Raw genomic sequence first — 20,481 nt, forward strand, 5'->3', positions numbered from 1 at the left:
CCCATACCCTCACCCCCCTTAAAGAAAAAGTCAGGGGGCTGGCACTGTGGCATAGCAGGCTAACTCTCCATCTGTGGCACCAGCAATGCATATGGGTGCCAGTCCAAGTCCCAGCTTCTCCTCTTCCTATGTGGCTCTCTGCTATAGCCTGGGAAAACAGTGGAAGATGGCCCAAGTGCTTGGGCCCCAGCACCCACATGAGGGGTCTGAGTGAAGCTCCTGGTTCCTGGCTATGGATGGGCACAGCTCCAGCCATTGCAGCCATTTGGGGAGTGAACCAGCAGATGGAAGATCTCCTTCTCTGTCTCTCCCTCTTTCTCTCTGTGGCTCTACCTCTCAAAAAATGAATAAAATCTTTAAAAAAAGAAGTTGGAGGGGCCCATGGAGAAGTGGTACATCCTGGATGGGTCCTTGGAGAAGAGCAAGCACAGAGCTCACCCAGAAGTGCCTGAGGACAGTGTTTCCACTACTATATTTTAATGGGGACATCAGCCACCTGACCACCCTCCCCCACCACACACATACATATACACCCACACACACCCACACCCACCCACCCACACACACCCACACACACTGCCGAGGCTTCATTGGTGAATTCTTCCAGACACCAAGGATTGGGCCGGTAGAGCTGCAGCTGAGAGAACAGGTCCCACTCACAGATGGGGACAGGCCACCCCCCACCCAACACAGGTCATGTCAGAAGCCTCTGACCAGCTGGGAGCTTTCTTCCCAACCTCATGGCCTGGGAGGGATGCACTGAGAAGATGACTTTGTAGCAAACCTAGGAGTTTGACTTGAGATAGTGGACAGTACATTGTGCTCCCCAAGTCTAACATAGTCATGGGCAATGTTAATAGAGGTGTTGCATGCTGAGGGAAGTGACAGGCATGCTCTGCTGCAGACCTGTGACATAGAAGCAGGGACTCCAGGCCAGGGAAGGGAGTCCCTGAGGTTCCCAGCCTTTCCTCTCTCCTCAGTGACCACTGTCCAGGCCACCTCTTCTCTGTGGCCACAGACAGTTTTGAAAGCAGTATCCTGGGGCAGGGGCATTTAGTCATTACTGAAGGCTACTGCAAGGGCAGGGAGGGAAGGGGGCAGAGCATATCTCTGAGTGTTTAGTCCAGAGGGAGCATTCCTCCTAAAATGTTATAGAACTGTCTGCTACGAGCAGCCCCACCATGTACCCATGGCCTTGATGGCCATTTGTCTGTTAATGTCTCATTCAGAATATACTTCTAGCCATTGCTATTGAACAAGGGATGGTTGGTGAGAAAATTATTCCTAGACTTTTTAAAGATTTATTTATTTGAAAGGCAGAGTGACAGAGAACAAGGAGAGATCGTCCATTTACTGGGACATTCCCCAAATGTCTGCAAAGCTGGGGCTCAGCCAAATTGAGGGTAGGAACTCCATGCTGGTCTCGCACATGAGTGGTAGGAACCCACATACTTAGGCCATCACCTGTTGCCTCCCTGGTGGATTAAGTCACTGTGCAGGGACAGAGTATGTCACCCATATTCCAGAGCCAGCCTAGCCCTCACCTGGTGGAGTCTGCAGAATTCAGGAGCTCCCCATGGGCACGTCCAAGTTGAGGGACCAGGACAGTCAGTCCTAGCAGGATCCACCCATTCCACCTCCCCCTTCTCAGACACTGGGCCCTAAGCTCTCCGCATTTCCTGCTTCTCAAGTCTCCAGCTCCCTCTTTGCAGAGGGGAGAAAGCTGAGCCACCACAGGGACACTTTGCCCAGTGCAGCCCAGAAGAGATTGTGACATGAGAATCTCATGAGAGTACGTGGTTGCCTCTCCCCCAAGGCTGCCTGGTTGGACAGTTTGCAAAGCGGGTAGGCATGGATGATGTCATAAAGCAGTAGCCAATCAGAAGGCTCCCTGGCATAGTTGGCATGGCTGGGCTGTTGCCAGGTGAGGGGAGTGAGGAGCTGGGTTGGGGTCTGAAATTCAAATTGCCAACAAACACATGAAAAAGGATTATGTTCCCTAGCCATCAGGGAACTGAAAATAAATACCACACTGAGGTTTTTACCTCACCCCAGTTAGAACAGCTTCATATAGCAACCAAAAAACAATGAATGCTGGTGGAGATGGGGGGGGTAGTACCCTAATACATTGTTGGTGGGAATGTAAACTAGGAAAGCTGTTGTGGAAAACAAACCCTGTGTGTGCAGGTCCTGTCTGCCCCAGTATCTCCATCCCCATGTGCCCACAGCCATATCAGGCTTCATGTCTCTCCATTCCTATGTCTGAAACCCATGTATTTTCTCCAGTGTCTATCTCATTTAACTGTGATGCCTGTTCACCCTTGATTTTTTGTCATTTATAACATCTCTGACATTCATGTCAGCTTTCAACATTCCCTATTCCTTGTGCCTGCAGCACGTGCCAGCTGCATGAGTCTCCATCCCCTGTGTCTCCAGCACATTTTCCTGAGTGTCTCCCTGCATCATGTCAATCATCATGTCCTCCAGCCCCTCTTACATGAAGCCAAGATCTTCCCTCAACTGTCTGCTTCCCTTCCCCAGAGTGATCTTTCTACTACCCTGCAGTAACTTCACTGCCTGTGCTTCCAGCTCATGGCAACCTTTATATACCTCTCTGCTCTTTGCTTGAACCCACTGTCATACTTAGGTTTCTAGAATGCCTCTGACTGCAGCCAGGTGTTTCTCTATGTCCCCATGCCCAATCCCCATACCCTATGCACCTCCTATTTCTGCATCTCCTGTTTTCCTCCCATGGTCTATCTGCATGTTGAATATGTGGTTATCTGACTAACTACTGAAGAACAAATTGATTCTATATGAGTTTTATCCATTATGAATAAAGTTGCTATATATATATATATATATATATATATATATATATATATATATATATATATATATATATATATATTCACATCAGTTTTTATCTACTCTTGTTTTAAATATATTGGAACCTGTGTGCTGTATGATATGGTTATACTATGGTTGGGTTTCTAATAACACATCAAGATGTCTGGTAAAATTTCTGTCCCACTATGCATTCTCACCAGTAATGAATAAGATATACTGCTATTCTGTATTCTGGCAAAAATTTGTGTTTTCATGTTAATTTTTAAGCCCCCAGCACGGCGTCTGTGGCCTCGCGAGGGTCCCTCACTTTCTCCCACCCCGCCATGGCCGCGCCAAGGCCCTGAGCCACATCCACCCTGTGCAGGTGGCCAAGCTGGCCCGGCTGAGCTCAGAGTCCCTGGGAGCCCCTGCTGCTCTCTGAGCACTGGGGGAGGGGCAGATATTGGGCCTCTGACCTGGGAGATGGAGGGGCCTCACTTGGGCAGGCCACTCATTTATTCATTCATTCATTCACTCACTCACCCGCCCCAGGACCCAGCCCAGCCCCCATCTGCGCAGTGTCCAGGACGGGGGTGAGGAGGTGCCCGTGGCCCCGGGACACACTCCATAGTTTGCAGCAGACTGGCTGGCTTCACGGAGCCTCAGATGTGGGCACAGTGTGTGGCAGCCGAGAGCCAGGAGATGGAGCGCCCCGACCCCCACCCCAGCGTCAGCACACAGCAGGGGAGGCAGTGGGTGGCACTCTGATGGGCCTGGAGGGCCCCTGCCTACCTAAACTCTGCCATGGCTCCCTAGGGCCACGCCCACCCATGCACAGCTCCATCCCGCCCCAGGGCCTTTGCACAGCCATGCCCTAGGCCCCCAGACCTTCCACCAGTGCCCCCTCCTCAGCACCGGCCCCATGCCCATGAGCCCCCGGCCTGGCTGCCAGTTCACTGCAGAGCCTCCCGGTGTCCGACCATGGCTGCCCCCGTGTGCCTGGCCCACAGTTCTGGCCTGGGCAGCGGCCTGGCGGCGGGCAGAAGAGACCAAGGCTGGCGGCAGCCAGTGCCTGTCCTGGCCCGCGAACCCTCGCTCTCGCCTTCTCCGTGGGACCCCTCCACAGAAGGGACAAAGCCACGGAAGCAGCTCTCAGGGTCACGCAGCCACCTGCAGTTCCAATTTTCCCGCCTGGACCCCGGCCAGCCCCGTGTAGATGCTGCTCCTGTAGATGCCATGGTCCCGCTGGGCTCAGATGCCTCCTGAGATGGGGACCTCAGCCCTGCACAGCGAGGCTGGCGTGGCCCTGGCGGGCACATGGCCCCCTCCCAGGTGCCAGGGTGGCCACGCGACCCTGCTGTGCTGGGGGTCTGTTGGCAGGGTGATGCAGCTCTGGGCTCCTGCTGAGGGCTGGGGAGGGGTGAGCACACAGGTGCCCCCAGGCCGCATCTCTGCAAGAACCCCACACACACACTGACATGTGCCCAGGGCTCACTGGGGGGGTGTAACCCCCCTGAACGGGAACCTGGGCCTCTGCTGTGGGCCCCCCGCTCTGCTCCAGCTGCACAGGCCTCCTGGATCCGTGCTGCCCCAGGGCCTTTGCCCAGGCCCTGCCCTCAGCTCCCTTTTTTCTTTGCCCATTTTGCCAGCTGCTGGGTTTTGGCTCTGCAGCCGCCCAGGCCCACGCGGGCCCCTGCCCCCCACCGCCCCCACTTGCCCTTCTCTTGAGCACCAGAGACAGGGCTGGGATACAGAAGGCACATGATAAATGCTGGCCAAGGGGAGACCCAGAGCTGAAGCCGACCCTGGAACTCGGGACCGGGGACCCCCACCCCACCCAGCAGCTGCAGGGGACAGGGCCCTGGGAGCCACGGCCATGAGACCCAGGCCGCTTCCCAGAGGGGGACGAGACCTGGTCCCCGGCCGCATGCTCTGAGCCCCCCGAGGACGGCCCGGGCCTCTCCCGGCCCCCAGCCCAGCCCCAAGGCCCCCAGCCCCACCTGGAATCTCTCCCTCCCCCACGGCAGGGTCACAGCCCCAAAGGCTGCGGCCTGCCCCCCTAGAAGCTTCCAGAAGGGTGCCCAAGCTTAGTGGAGCTGCCCCAGCCCTGCCCTACGTGGCCGCCCCAGGCCCTGCCTGGAGCCCCCCAGGGGCCGCCTGCCTTCAGACCCCCCCCACCCCGGGGCCACCAGGGCCTGGCCAAGCCAGCCGCATGGCCCTGGGGCCACGATGCTGGCCCACGTGGGCCCGGCGCCCACTCACCATCCACCACATCTTGGTTGTCATGTCCTAGTACAGCTGCCACTTCACCGCGGCCTCGTCAGCCTTGCTGGGTCCCTGGGCACCCGGCACCTCCATGCTGGCACAGGGCAGGGCGCGGCCTACCCTACCCCACCCCGCCACAGGCTCAGCGCGCGCAGCCCCCATGGCCTGGGACCCTCCGAGCTGGAGGGGGAGAGGGAGAGAGAAATGGAAGTGGCGGCTGCGAAGGGAGCTCGGGAGTGGCTACCCACGGCACCGGGGTGCAGGGGCAGCAGCAGCTCTGACTGGGAGCAGCCCCCCGCCCCCGTGAGGAGCGGCTGCTCCCATCCCCGCCTCCCGCTCACCAGCTCCTGTGCTGGGCCTGGCAAGCACAGGGCCCGCGGAGCAGCTGGACCCCTCCCACCACCTCCCAAGCCCCCTTCCTGGAGGCCAAGGGCTGGGGCTGCAGCTGGGAGAGGGGGCGCCCTCCATGCAGGTAGGAGGGTCCAGGGCCCCGGCTGAGGGCGCTGGGGCGGCTGTGTACGCATGGGGCGCCAAGGGTCCCCCCGGCCTGCAGGGCAGGACCTCGGGGGACCCCGGGGGCTCTGGGGCGGCCGCGGGGCTCTGGGCAGGAGGGCGCCCCCTGCTCCAGTGCCCACTCCCTGTCGCATCTCCCTCAGGACAGGTACCTCCTCCCTCGGGCCCGGGGACTCCCATAGGAGCTCCAGAGTCCACCCAGAGGCCCAGGAGGCAGCGGAGGCCAGGGAGGGAGGAGGCGCCCGGCCCGCACGCGGCCCCGCGAGGAAAAGCCGCGGGCTTGGCGCTGGTACCTGGGACGCCGGGACGTGGCGCCTGCAGGACTCCTTGCGGAGTCCTGGCCTCCAGCTGTCATTTGCCTCAGAGCCTGGTGGTGGCTGCGCACGATGACCCCAGGGCTTCGCTGGCCCAGGGAGGCAGGGCCGGGGCAGGAAGCGGATGCGGTGGGTGGGAGAGGAAGGGGAGAAAGGTGGAGGCCGAGGCCGACCCCTCTCACCCGCCCCACCCAACCCGCGGAGGCAGTGGTTCCCGGGCCAGGTCTGGCAGGGCGAGGACCCTTGCCCAGGGCTTAGCCTGGGCCGCATGTTCCCCTGGGAGGCCGCGAGTGTCTCCTGGCGGGGGAGGAGGGCGGCCCCCACTCCGCAGCCTGAAGCCCTTGAGGGACGGAATCCACGAACTGGGGAGGAGACCCCGGGCCACGCTCAGGGCCGGGGGTTTCAACAGCGCCCGGACCAAACGCTGGCCCAGAGCAGAGCGCAGGGCGAGCAGAGGTTTGATTAAAGAGGCAATGACTTGGGACGCCTGCTGGGCCACATCCCACGTAGTTCCCGGTTCCAGTCCCGGCTGCTCCATTTCCGATCCAGCTCTGCTGTGGCCTGGGAGAGCAGTGTAGGATGGCCTGGGTCCTTGGGCCCCTGCGCCTGCGTGGGAGACCAGATGGAGCTCCTGGCTCCTGATCGGCATGGCCATCTGGGGAATGACCTGGCGGATGGAGGACCTCTCTCTCTGTCTCTGTCTCTCTTTGTCATTCTCTCTCTCTCAATTCCCACTTTCAAATCAATCTCTCTTTAAAAAGTCAGATTATGGCCAACAATTCCCAGTCACAGACCCCAGAAGCTGCAGAAACGCGGATGGTAGAGGCCAGAAACTTCTGGGGGCTGGGGGGGAAGAGGGCTGTCCTAGGACCCCAGTCCCCTTCCAACCAGGGCACCACCCGGACTGGGAGCCCGCAGGGAGGTTGGGGGTGATCGCGGCTGGACAGGACAGGGCGGGGGCGGGATGGGGGTAGGTGTATAGTGGGGGCAGAGGGCTCCTCCCCACCCCACAGCTGGCAGAGGGCTTCTCCTGGGAGGGCAGCGCAGGTGGCTTTGTGAGGAGCTGGCTCCCTTGGCACTCAGGCGGGCGTGGGGCTGGAGCTGATGTGGCCAGGGCTCAGCCACCGGCCTCTCTCTCCCCGGCTCAGGATGCTCTGGACGGCGGCCCCCAGTGACCACAGCCCCTCAGCCAGCTCTGCTCAGCCTCAGCTGGGGCATGGACATAGGGCCCTTTAAGGAAATGCTGCTGAGGCAGCTAGAAGTCAAACTGGCATTCATTATGATGTTGACATCATGGGTGGTGGCTTAACCTGCTACACCATGATGATGGCCTTTTATCCTGCCCTCTTGCTAGGTGGCAGACATTGTGGTTCTGCCAGGCACACTTACACAGTGGGAACTCAGTTCTCTTCACTTACACTGTCAACATCTATTTCCCAAAGTATCCTTAGCAGGGATTAACCTGAAGCATCATAAAGTCTAATGACAAAGGATATATTTTTTATTTAAAAATGTTATTTTGATAGGGCCAGCGCTGCGGCTCACTAGGCTAATCCTCCGCCTAGCGGCGCTGGCACACTGGGTTCTAGTCCCGGTTGGGGCGCCGGATTCTGTCCCGGTTGCCCCTCTTCCAGGCCAGCCCTCTGCTGTGGCCAGGGAGTGCAGTGGAGGATGGCCCAGGTGCTTGGGCCCTGCACCCCATGGGAGACCAGGAAAAGCACCTGGCTCCTGGCTCCTGCCATCGGATCAGCGCGGTGCGCCGGCCGTGGCGCACCAGCCGCGGCGGCCATTGGAGGGTGAACCAACGGCAAAGGAAAACCTTTCTCTCTGTCTCTCTCTCTCTGTCCACTCTGCCTGTCAAAAAAAAAAAAAGTTATTTTGATAATATATTAACAAGTAATGACTCCCCTATGTAATCCCACTTAGATTTCTCCTTTGCTCCTCAGATTCTAGAATTTTCAGAGTAGCTATTAGTTTTGCTGATGGAATGACTGAAATGATCTGAAAGGAAAACAATACAGTGTTCTATTGGAGCGACATAATTGTGACATCTTTTTTAAAAGACTTATTTATTTATTCAAAAATCAGAGATGCAAGGAGAGGGGAGGCGGAGAGGGAGAGAGAGGTCTTCCATCCACTGATCTATTCCCCAATTGGCTGTAATGGATTGGAGCTGCACTGATCCAAAGGCAGGGGCCAGGAGCTTCTTCCAGGTTTCTCATGTGTGTGCAGGGGCCCAAGGACTTAGGCCATCCACTACTGCTTTTGTGTCACTTGAACACTCTCTACATCCACCACTTTATCACATATATGGCTTTGCTAGAACTTTCCCTACTGGATGACACTGATGCAGGGGAGAAAATGAGAAAGTGATAAGCAAAAATTTCCCTTTACCATTACAACTCTGATAGGCACTGCTGCCCTGCAGCATCCAAACTGATCTAGTGTCCCACTTTCTGTATTTCCTAAGGTTCCTAGCATTAAATAAAACCAACCACACTGTTTTACTGTTTAGATTCTGAAAATTGATGATGGTAACTGCCAGTATTTTTTTAATCAATTATTTGTTTATACTATGATTTATTGGGTCCAACAATTAGTTTAAAATTTAGTGAACCCCTGCTCTCTTTTCTTTGCTCCTCCATCATCCTGGGAAATAAATACAAAAGTGTGTCTTTAAGTCATTTGCAAAGATGCCTTTTTCATCCAATCCAAACTTGAACCTCCAGTGTACAGCTGGAGTCTGCCATACTCATAGTATATGTCCACAATTGGGAAGGAAGAAAGTCATCCTACCAGCACCTCACAGGTGCACTCTGCATGCTCAAGGTGACAGCATATAGTTGCTCTGTGGTGATGTGATGCTATTCAGCACTATCAAAATTTCTTGAAAAGCATACACAGGAAATTTTCTCATTGTGTTGGGGACACATAATGACATAGGGATTTGCCTCACTTATGATAAATTTATGTTAACTAATATTTGAAATGACAAACTCAGTGTTTCCTCTATAATCTCATTCCCAATACACTGGAGAAGTGAGTCTTCTGTGAATATTTGCAAGGAAACTATGTGCTTGTATTAATTATATCACTTTCAGTTATGAAATTTTCTGCTCAATCATTTATACCAAATAGAGAATAAAGTCTGAGATTTGTATAGCAGCATTTTGACATATTTGATAAAATTGTACTTGGACAATAGAATTTCTCAAGAAGCATTTTTGGAAGGTTTTAATGGTATTTTGAAAGACTTAGAAATACTTAACTAGTCCTGTCAATTGTTTTTTTTTTTTTTTAAGGCAGAGTGGACAGTGAGAGAGACAGAGAGAAAGGTCTTCCTTTGCCGTTGGTTCACCCTCAATGGCCGCCGCAGCCAGCACACTGTGACTGGCGCACCACACTGATCCGAAGGCAGTAGCCAGGTACCTCGTCTTCAATGGGGTGCAGGGCCCAAGCACTTGAACCATCCTCCACTTCACTCCTGGGCCACAGCAGAGAGCTGGCTTGGAAGAGGGGCAACTGGGACAGAATCCGGCACCCTGACCGGGAGTAGAACCCAGTGTGCCCTTGCCACAAGGTGGAGGATTAGCCTAGTAAGCCATGTCGCTGGCCCTGTCAATTGTTTTATCATCATTCATTGAATGCTCACTGCCTAGACATAAGGGTAAGTGCCAAATAATACCATTGAAAAAACTTTTGCTGTATTTATTTTGTACTTTTTTATTATGATTAGCTGAAAGTTGCATATAATTAGCTGATTTCTGAGTCAAGAAACCAAGCCATTCATACATTTCTTGATGGCCTTCTTCCAGTCCAGCTCTCTGCTGTGGCCCAGGAGTGCAGTGGAGAATGGCCCAAGTCCTTGGGCCCTGCACCCTCATGGGAGACCAGGAGAAGCATCTGGCTCCAGGCTTCAGAGTTGAACCAACAGTAAAGGAAGACCTTTCTCTCTGTCTCTTGCTCACTGTCCACTCTGCCTGTAAAAATAAATAAATAAGTAAGTAAATTTACAATATTTCTCCTGGACATTTCTTTTTTAAAATATCAAGGTGAAAACTTGCTTCCCATTTACATTCTTATATCAGTATTTAGAAATGAATAAAATATAAAATATAATTACTCTTCTATTACAATTGAAGCACATGATAAAGGGTGGACAGCATGCTTTCCCATAAAACCCTCTCTTGGATTTTCTTCTTTTACCTTGATCTCATTGAGTTGACTGCTGAAGAACTTGACTTTTGCTTATGTTTTTGCTTTGTTCCCTGGCTACAAACTGTAACATAGTGGTTTCAGTTAAGCTTTTGATAATGTCATCAAATCAAAAGCTGTCATTGATGTGTGACTTAGTTAAGTCATGTTTCCATCTCTAATTTCCATCTCTGCTGATGTTGGTCACTCAGATGCCTTATCTGTTTGACCCTAGGGGCTCCAGGCTTTCATAGGGCTCCTGTTCTTCCAGGCATAAGGAGTCAGTAAGTTACATCTTTCATAATCCTTTGAGATACTATGGTTTACTGAATAACGTCTGGAGGGCAATACCTTAAAAATCTATCATTCACTTGGGAGATGCCTTTAACTTGCTGTGGTTTCAGTAGTTATCTGTGGCTGTTGAAGTCAGATGTTATTTTATACTTCCTTTGAATTATGTTTGATTTTATAAAGCAATATGTAAAGGATACTGTGCTATCAAAGAAAATCCATCAAACTACATCTATTCCAAAAGGATCCCAAAAACACCACTGAGAGAATGCTGGACTCATAAAATAGTTTCATAAAGTGGCAAGATATAAAACCAACACAGAAAAATAGTCATTGTATACACTGACAAGGTAATGGCTGAGAAAGATCAGTTCCATTCACAATAGTTCCAAAATAATCAAATATCTTGGAGTAAATTTAACCAAGGATGTCAAAGATATCTAAGGTGAAAATTACAAAATGCCAAACAAAGAAATAGAAAAAGACATAAATGGAAAAATTATCCATGTTTATGGATTGAAAGAATCAATATAATCAAAATGCCCATATTAGTAAAAGTAATTTGAAGATTCAATGTATTTCTAGTGAAAATATTAAAGACATTCCTCACCTATCCAGAAAAAAAATGATGCTAAAATTCATATGGAAACAAAAGAGACCCTGAATACCTAAAACAATCTTATGTAATAAGAACAAAGGCAGAGGCATCACAATACCTGATTTCAAGACATACTACAAGGAAGTTACAATCAAAACAGCCTGGTACTGGCTGAAAAATAGACTGGTAGACCAATGAAACAGAATAGAAATTCCAGAAGTGAATTCATGCATACAACCAATTTATCTTTGATCATGAAGCTAAAATCTACCACTGGAGAACTGAGTCTCTTTAACAAATGGCTCTGGGGAAACTAGATCTCCATGTGCTGAAGTATGAGATTAGACTCCTACTCACACTTCACACAAAAATCCACTCAAAAATGTATCAAAGACAAAAATCTATGACCTGATACCATGAAATCTTCAAAGAACAATGGGGAAACTAGGCAAGATTTTGGCATAGGAAAAGGGTTCTTGGAAAAGACTCCAGAAGCACAGGCAATTAAATCCAAATAAGACAAATGGGATTACATAGAGCTGAGAATCTTCTTCACTGTAAAAGAACCAGTCAGTATAAGTAAGAGGTAATGGACAGAATGGAAGAAATTATTTGCAAACTACAAAACTGATACAAGGTTAACATCCAGAATCTATAAAGAGTTCAAGAAACTCAACAACAACAGCAACAACAACAACAAACTAAGTTAAGAAATGGGAAAAGTAGTTGAACAGGCATTTTTCAAGAAAGGAAATTCAAGTGGCCAACAGACACTTAGAAAATGTTCAGGGTCACTAACCATTAGGGAAATGCAAATCAAAACCACACTGAGGTTTTGCCTCACTCCAGTTAGAACAGTCCACATACAGAAATCAACAAACAATAAATTCTGAAGAGCATGTTGGTAAAATGGTACCCTGGTACACTGTTGGTGGAAATGTAAACTGGTGCAACCACCGTGGAAGACAGAGATCTCAGAGATCTGAATATAGACCTACCATACAATTTATTCATCAGACCATCACGCTCCTGGGAATCTACACAACACAAAACAGTAGATGAGTTACCTGAACCTCCATGTTTATTATAACACAATTGACAATAGCTAAGACAGAATCAATGCTGATGCCCATCAACTGATGACTGGCTAAAGAAATTTTGTTATAGTTACACTATGAAATTCTACTCAGCTGAGAAAAAGATGAAATCCTGTCTTTTATAACGAGATGGTCACAACTGAAAACCATTATCCTGAGTGAAATAAGACAATCCTGAGATGGCAGATACCATATGTGTTCCTGGACCTGGGATAACTAACATAGTATCTGAAATATAATGTAATGGAGTGAAATAGATATCTTGAGATTTAAAAAAAGTTATAAAAACTTTAAATAAAATTATAATTAATGAGAAAATTAATAAGAGATAGATATGAATGAATAATGAAACCCCAGAATGCAGATAAAGCTGAGGACAAATGCATTCATGGATGAATTTTAAAAAATACAAAATAATTAATAACAATTCTTTCCAAACATAGAAAATTAAGGAAGGAAACATTTCTAATTTATTATATGAATAAAACAATACCCTAATAAGAATGGCAGGCAAAGCTGCTAGTAAAAGAGGGAGCCCAAGCCAGTGATGCAGCTCAATAGGCTAATCCTCAGCCTGCGGCACAGGCACCCCAGGTTCTAGTCCTGGTCAGGGCACCAGATTCTGTCCTGGTTACTCCTCTTCCAGTCCAGCTCTCTGCTGTGGCCCAGGAGTGCAGTGGAGGATGGCCCAAGTCCTTGGGCCATGCACCCACATGGGAGACCAGGAGAAGCACCTGACTCCTGGCTTCAGATTGGCATGGTGCACCAGCCACAGTGTGCCGGCCGCAGCAGCCATTGGGCATTGAACCAATGGAAAAGGAAGACCTTTCTCTCTGTCTCTCTCTCTCTCACTATCCACTCTGCCTGTCAAAAAAAAAAGAAAGAAAAACAAAAAGAGGGTTCCCAAAAATTAATACCTATTATGAATTTTGATACAAAAAATCTGTACAAAACAATACCAAAATAAATGCAACTGCTTGTTTAAAAGATTTTACAGACAGGATTTATTCTTAGAAAGCAAGGTTAGTTTAACTTATGAAAATGAATCATTGTCATAATGCCACATTATCAGAATGAAGGGGAAAATATGACCATTTAAACTGATACAGAAAAAAAAAGTCACAACACCTTTTCATGATAAAGAGACTCAAAAAATAAATACTAGAAAACTATCTCAACATAATAAATAATGAAAGAAAAAACAAAGTTACCATTAACTTTCTCAATGAACAGGTACAAGGTAAAATGTACACTTTCACCATTTGTAATCTACATGGCCCTAGGAGATTAATGAGACTAATTAGGCAAGAATGAAAACACATTCAAACTGAGAAGGAAGATATCTTTATCTATATATGCATGAGAACATATATTTGTATAGAGAAGCATTCCTGTTTATTAATCTGAATTATAACACAGATAACTTGAAATTCTTCAATAATCACTCAATTACTATAGAAGCTGAAAGTTAGAAGTGATTAACATGTGCATTGGAGTGTGCAGAGTGCTTTGGAGCCTATGTGGATGGTATAGAAAGACCTGGGCAGAGTAGTGGTGATATCCTCATGGGCTGTGAAGAGACACATCACCTGGGAGTGTGGATGTTGTTCTGGGTGGAGGAGTGTGGTGGCATAGAAGAAATCGGAATCTTCATGGGCAGTCTTCAAAGTTAGGTGTGTGAGACCAATCCCCTGGACTTGCTCTACAAGTGGGGCATATCTGGGAGATGGTGCTCAAGGATCTGCATGCCTTGAGATCCTCTTAATGGGCTCCAGGGACCCATCAGATACTGAGGATACGATTTATGGAAGGAATGATTAAGATTATGGTCCATGTCACCATCAGGTGGAGTTTCTCTGCTTACCAACATTGGGCTGGTTGGCCCCATGGTGGGAGGAATGGTCAGTCTCTAAGATATGATATCTGAATTGTTGATTTAGGAATTCTTCCATCATGAAGTTAATTGGACCTAAAGGATCAAACTCAAGAAAAGGAGGTGCATGGGCTGGAATTGTGGTTTAGTATGCTAAGTCTCTGCCTGTGGTGTGGGCATCGCCTATGGGTTCCAGTTTGAGGCCTGCCTGCCCCATTTCCAATCCAGCTCTCTGCTAATGGCCTGGGAAACCAGTGTAAGATGGCCCAAGTACCACCTGCACCCATGTCAGAGACCTAGAAGAAAGTCCATTCTCCTGGATTATGATTGGCCCAGCTCTGGCTGTTGCAGGCATTTCAAGAGTGAACAAGTAGGTAGAAAACAAATCTCTCTGCCTCCCTCACTCTCTGTAATTTTGACTCCCAAGTAAGTATAAATCTTAAAAAAGAAGAGCTGTCCATATAAAGATGTACAGATGGATAGAATGGGGATGATTAAGTGTCTTAGAAAATATGGAATATATCCTTGATAAACCAGATGACACCAAATTCTGTTCTGATATGGGTGTAACTTCCTGCACTGGAGTTTATGCTGACAGAAGCATCAGCAAGGGCTACTCATTGTCTGGGATTGGAATAAGGAGCTGTGACATTCCATACCATTATAGACATAATCTACAGTAGCTCTCTTCCTTAAGGCCCTACCGAAATAGGATACTTCCTTTGTTTTTCTTTTTCTTTTCATTTTGGTTAAATCACCAGTTTTGTGCTTATAATATATATTCCAGATTGATGATTTAGTGGCGTAGGTATTCTTAAGGAAATAAAAATGAACTACATAATTTCTACAAGGGCTATATTAGTAGCTTAAGCTTGTAGAAAATGTAGTTTTTGTTCAGAAAAGAAGTTGTATACTTTCAATCAAAATCATGGAGAGAAAAACCAAGCTATATCTTTTGTAGGTTGCTCTGCTATAGAGCTCAGTATTATTGTGACATAGTGGGCTCTGTCTTTGCTCCAATTTTTTTTCTTAGTTTCATAAATTTTCCAAGGCATTTCTTACAACTACTCACTGTATTTATTTTGGATATTTCCATGTACTTCGCAATTTTATTTCTCCCTACTGTATTATACATTCCTTAATATATATTGTAATATCTCAGATCATTCTGTCATATAAAGTTTCTTCAACACATGTAAGAATGCAAGTTGCTAATAGACAAAGCCACCTAAAATTGCTTTATGCAGAATTTCTTTTGACAAAAATTATTTATAAAAGTGCAGGTTGGAGGGGATTCAAAGATGGTTGAATAGGGAAGACACGTGCTGATTCTGAGAAGAGGAAGTACTGGAAAAAAAATAGAAAGTAAATTCTCAGGGGAGAGCTAGAGAGAAGTTTGCAGTAGAAATTCTACAGAAAGAATAGGAATGCTGTGGAGCAGCATGGAGAGTGCAGATACACAGCAGCAAGTGTCACACTACACCTGAATCTCACAATCCTCAAGGAGACAAAGGATTCTAATATCAAGGTGAGGGCACACAGTGGCAGCCTGTACCACTGGTGATATGGCATGAGGGAGAACCTCTCAGATTACACTGAGTTTGAATCCATCTGGAGCCTGAGGGAGAGGGAGGATAAGCACCTCATCCAGTGAAGGAAAAGCACATTTCTTTCTCCTCATCCCCATACAAGGGTGCTCACAACAGGGAGAAGGTACCATCTCGACACCAGCAGAAGCTGCGGTGGCTCTCCTGTGCATGGCTGGGGGAAATTCCTAGAAGAAAAATGCTGTGTTCTCCTCTGACTTTGAGTCTGGTTGGAAGGGTTGAGAGGGAGCTGTGCTCCTACTTAGGATTTAGATGTGCCCCTAACCTCTCAACATATCATAGGCTCTGGGGCTCAAATTGCCAAGGCAGATCACCCCTAAGCAGCTGGCTCTGGAAATGACTCTGCTTTCTACATGGATGAGGCAGGCTCATGGGGCAGAGGGTATCCTCTTCACCCCATGACTGTTGGAAATCTGTGACTGCAAGATACGGCACGGGGCCTAACTGGGTTTCTGGGCAATCACTGTGTCTGGCATCAGAAGCTCAGCTCACCCTAACTGCCTGAGATAGGTCACTACAGAGGGTCCCATGCTCACTCTGAGGACTGCACAGATCCTGTTTTGCAGTTCATGCTTCAGCATGGATGAGGTTTATGCCCATCATGGGCTGATCCTGAGCATTGATCAACATGGAAGAGAGGAGTGAGGGTGTGATTATGGCAACAGGCATGATTCTACCCTCAACCATACTGACTATACATATTCACCAGGCACAACATGGGTGTCGCCTTGGATTCTTGTCCCACACTTGAGCCCTGACCAGAGCTGACTTGCCTTATCAAGCACCTCTGTATTCAGTGAGGGAGCAATCACTCCACTCAGCCACAGAGGCACAGGTTGAAGATAAAACATACCACTGAAAAGAGTTTAGAAGGATACTAATCACATTTTTCAAATACGAATGTACATCCTCCTCCAAATAGTTGCTGTTCATACTTGTATCTAAAGTATCACAAGTTGATTCCTTTGACTGAGGTCAGGTGCCATGCTAAAAAATGCAGAGAGTACCTTGGAAAATGGTACTGGGAATGAAGGGAATGAAAGCACATACAAACAGAAATTAGAGACATCTATACTCACCTAAAATGACATGTAGTCTTCAGAACTAAAACCAAATGTATTAAAACGGCCTTACTATAAGGCACATTATATTTCCTAAAGCACAAGAACATTTCCATAATAAAAAAATGATACAACCTTTAATATGCAAAGAAGAGAATGATGTTTTCAAAAATATTGTATTTATTTTCTTAAGTAAAACTTGACCATTTGGTGGCTGTGATAAAAAGATTCCTTAAAAATCTGAAAGAGAACAAGAAAAACACTGCCATAATTAAATTACCAGACTGGCATCATTGGATCTTTGCCACTAACAACAAGAATGCTATCGAAAATAACTAAACTTAATTCTGAGGAATTCCGTATTGTAAAATTAAATCTCTGAGCATGTGATACTTTAACATCAATGAAAGGATTTTTATTGAAGATCAGATTTTCAATTCAATCATCTGCAAAAAATGAATGTTGTAAAATTGAAAATATGGTGCTGGCTCTATGGCACAGCAGTTAAAGCCATGGCCTGTGGTGCTGGCATCCCATGTGGGTACCAATTTGAACCTCAGCTGTTCTACTTCCTGGCTCACTGATGGTGTGCCTGGGAAAGCAGCAGCAGATAGCCCAAGTATTTGGGCCACTGCAGCCATGTGGGAAACCTGGAAGAAGCTCCAGGCTCTTGTTTCAGATTGGCCCAGCTCCAACCACTGTGGCCATTTTGAATGTGAACCTGAAAGTGGAAAACACCTCTCTCTCTCTCTCTCTCTCTCTCTCTCTCTTTCTATCTCTTTCTCTCTCCCCCCTTCCATTTTCCCCCTTCACTCTCTCTCTGCCTTTGCATTTCTGTAACTCTGCCTTTCAAAGAAATAAATGTCTTTAAAAATAGAATTGTGTCTTTCAATCTTAAACTATACAGAGAAAAATGAATAAAGCACAATGTAAATAAAAGGAAATAATACGAATAATATAAACCAATGAAACAGAAAACAGAAACATGATATAGAAAAATGAATTATATGAAAATATGCTTTAAAGATGATCAGTAAATTGCATCACAGTACAGCAACACTTGTGAGGAGAATAGATAATTGACATAATTTAACAATATTAGGAAGTGAAAGAGATAACATCCATATAATGGGTAGATGAATAATATAAGGTAATATGATAACACATTTCTGCAAAAAATGAGAATTTACATGAGATAGATAAACTGAAAACTGCCCAGGGACAAATGGTTCTCAGGATTAGTTGATTCTTTGTGATGGTAAAAGACTGGCTTGTGAATGCAGCTTTCTAGGCAAACTTCACAATTCATCGCACAGCACCAACTGCCTTCTGTATAAGCTTTTCACATTTTAGTCTGGCATTCCTCTGCTCAATCACTCCAAAGCCAAGTGACAGAAAATCAGAGATACCCAGCTACTGCATTCTAGACATATATGGAACTAAGTCAAAGAAGCTAATCCTAAGCCTCTTTACCCTACTTACCCTTGGCATTCTCATTGATTCTCATTAAAAGCACAATAAAAACTATTTCTTGTAAAATTTTATTGAATTATACACTTTTACATGTCACAATGCAATATTTCTATGCACAAACACAGTGAGAACTGATCAAAGAAAGCAATCAACCTCTACTGCTCCACCACTTTCATTTAGTACCTTAGTCCTCTCCTTCAGTTCCTTATGAAACATACACCAAAATTTATGCATGAAGATATAGAAAATTTGGATAGACCAATAAAAAAGGTTGAGATTGAGTAGTAAAGCCTTGCTACAAAACTAAGCTCAGAAATTGGTGGCTTCATTCATGCATTCTATCAAACTTTCAAGGGTAAACTAACATCAATTCTTCTTAAACTATTCAAAACAATGGATAGGGAGAAAACCATTCAAAACTTACTCTATGAGGCTGAATGAACTTACCTTAAAGATAAAACCAAACAAGAATACAATATGAAAGAGAACTAGGAACCATTATCCCTGATAAATGTAGCTGCAAAAACATTTAAGAAAATGCAAGCAAACTGAATTCAATGACACATCCACACTGACCAACAGAATTTATACCAGGGATTCAGGGCTGTTATAGCATACCCAGATCAATAAATGTGATACATAACATCAATAATATAAGGATTAAATCCATACAAGTTCTTCAGTAAATACCAAAAAAGCATTTGATAAAATGCAATATCCTTTTATGATAAGTCATAAAAATTGGGTTTAGAAGGAATGTACCTCAACACAATAAAGGAAATATATGTCAAGCCCACAGCCAATATCATATAGAATGGGGAAAAACTGGAACAATTTGGACAAAGATCTGCAACTAGACAAGGCTCTCCACTGTCATCACTTTTATGCAATATAGTTCTGGAAGTTTTATTTAGAGCCACAGGCAAGAAAAAAGAAACAAAAAGGATAAAAATTGGAAAGGTGGAAATTAAAGTATCACTATAATTGACATGATTCTGTATATTGGGAAACAAAAAGACACCCCCCCCAACCAGACTATTAGAACTTATATGAGAATTAAGCAGTTTCAGGATGCAGATGCAAAGTGAACACACAAAAATCCATATCACTCATACATATCAACAATTATCTGGCTGAAGGTCTTATAAGAACTCTTCCATTCACAAAAGCTACCAAATATTAAATAATGAAATAAATTTAACAAAGGATGTGAAAGAACTCTACAATGAAAATTGTAAAACATTAATGAAAGAAACAGAAGGTATAACAATGAAAAAATCAAGGGTTCAAGTATTGTAGCAATTAATATTATTCCAAATGGCCACATTGTTCCCTGAATTTACAGATTCAGTGCAATGCCCATCAAAATTTCAAGGACATTCCTTACAGAAAAAAAATCTTGAAATTTATACAGAAATGTAAATGACAGTAAGTGGCCAAAGCTGTTTAAACAATAAAAATAAAGCTATAGGCGTCAAATATCAGATTTCAACACACTGCAGGACAATTATTATTTAAAATGTATGGCACTGTGTGAAAATAGACATGTAACCTAAAGGGACAGACTATACGAGGCAAAAATAGCTGCACATCTACAATCAATTAATACTACACAAATGTGCTAAAATTTTTCAGGTATTTGGAAAATTGAATCTATGCATGCAGAAGTTTGAAATGAAGCCAGTACATTATAATATATACAAAAATTTACTTTAAATGAATCAAGGATCTAACCTTAAGATCCAAAACCATCAAACTATTAGAGGAAAGCATAGCAAAAATGTTGCGACATTGGCCTAAGCAAAGATTTTTTTTGTAAAGCATCCCAGAAGCACAGGGAATAAAGAAAAAAAATAGAGAAATGGGATTATATCAAGCTTAAGATGCTTATGCACTCCAAAGGAAAAAAAATGAAGAGAAAAATGACAGAATAGAAAAAAATATTAGCAAACTATGCATCTGATAAATGATTCATATCCAGAACATATAAGGAGCTCAAGAAATCAACAAGACAATATGCATAAGAAACAAAGGATATCCACGGTTATTTTACAAAAGAAATACAAATGACCAACAGACATATGAAAAAATACTTAGTGTCACTAGCCTTCAGGGAAATGCAAATAAAAACCACAATTAGATATCAACCTACCCCAGTTAGAATGGCTATAATGCCAAAATCAAAATTAAAAAATACTGACAGTGTTGTTGAGAAAAGAATACCTTAATATACTATTGGTGGGAAAATGAATAACTGTTATGGAAAGCGGTATAGAGATAAATAAAAACTCAAGGTGGATTTACTTTATGATTCAATTGTCTGATGCAGGGGGATATATCCAAAGAAATAAAATCAATGTATAAAA

The sequence above is a fragment of the Oryctolagus cuniculus genome, chromosome Y (genome assembly GCF_051225735.1).
Source record: "Oryctolagus cuniculus isolate XC-2025 breed Fujian yellow rabbit chromosome Y, ASM5122573v1, whole genome shotgun sequence".
NCBI classification, from domain to species: domain Eukaryota; kingdom Metazoa; phylum Chordata; class Mammalia; order Lagomorpha; family Leporidae; genus Oryctolagus; species Oryctolagus cuniculus.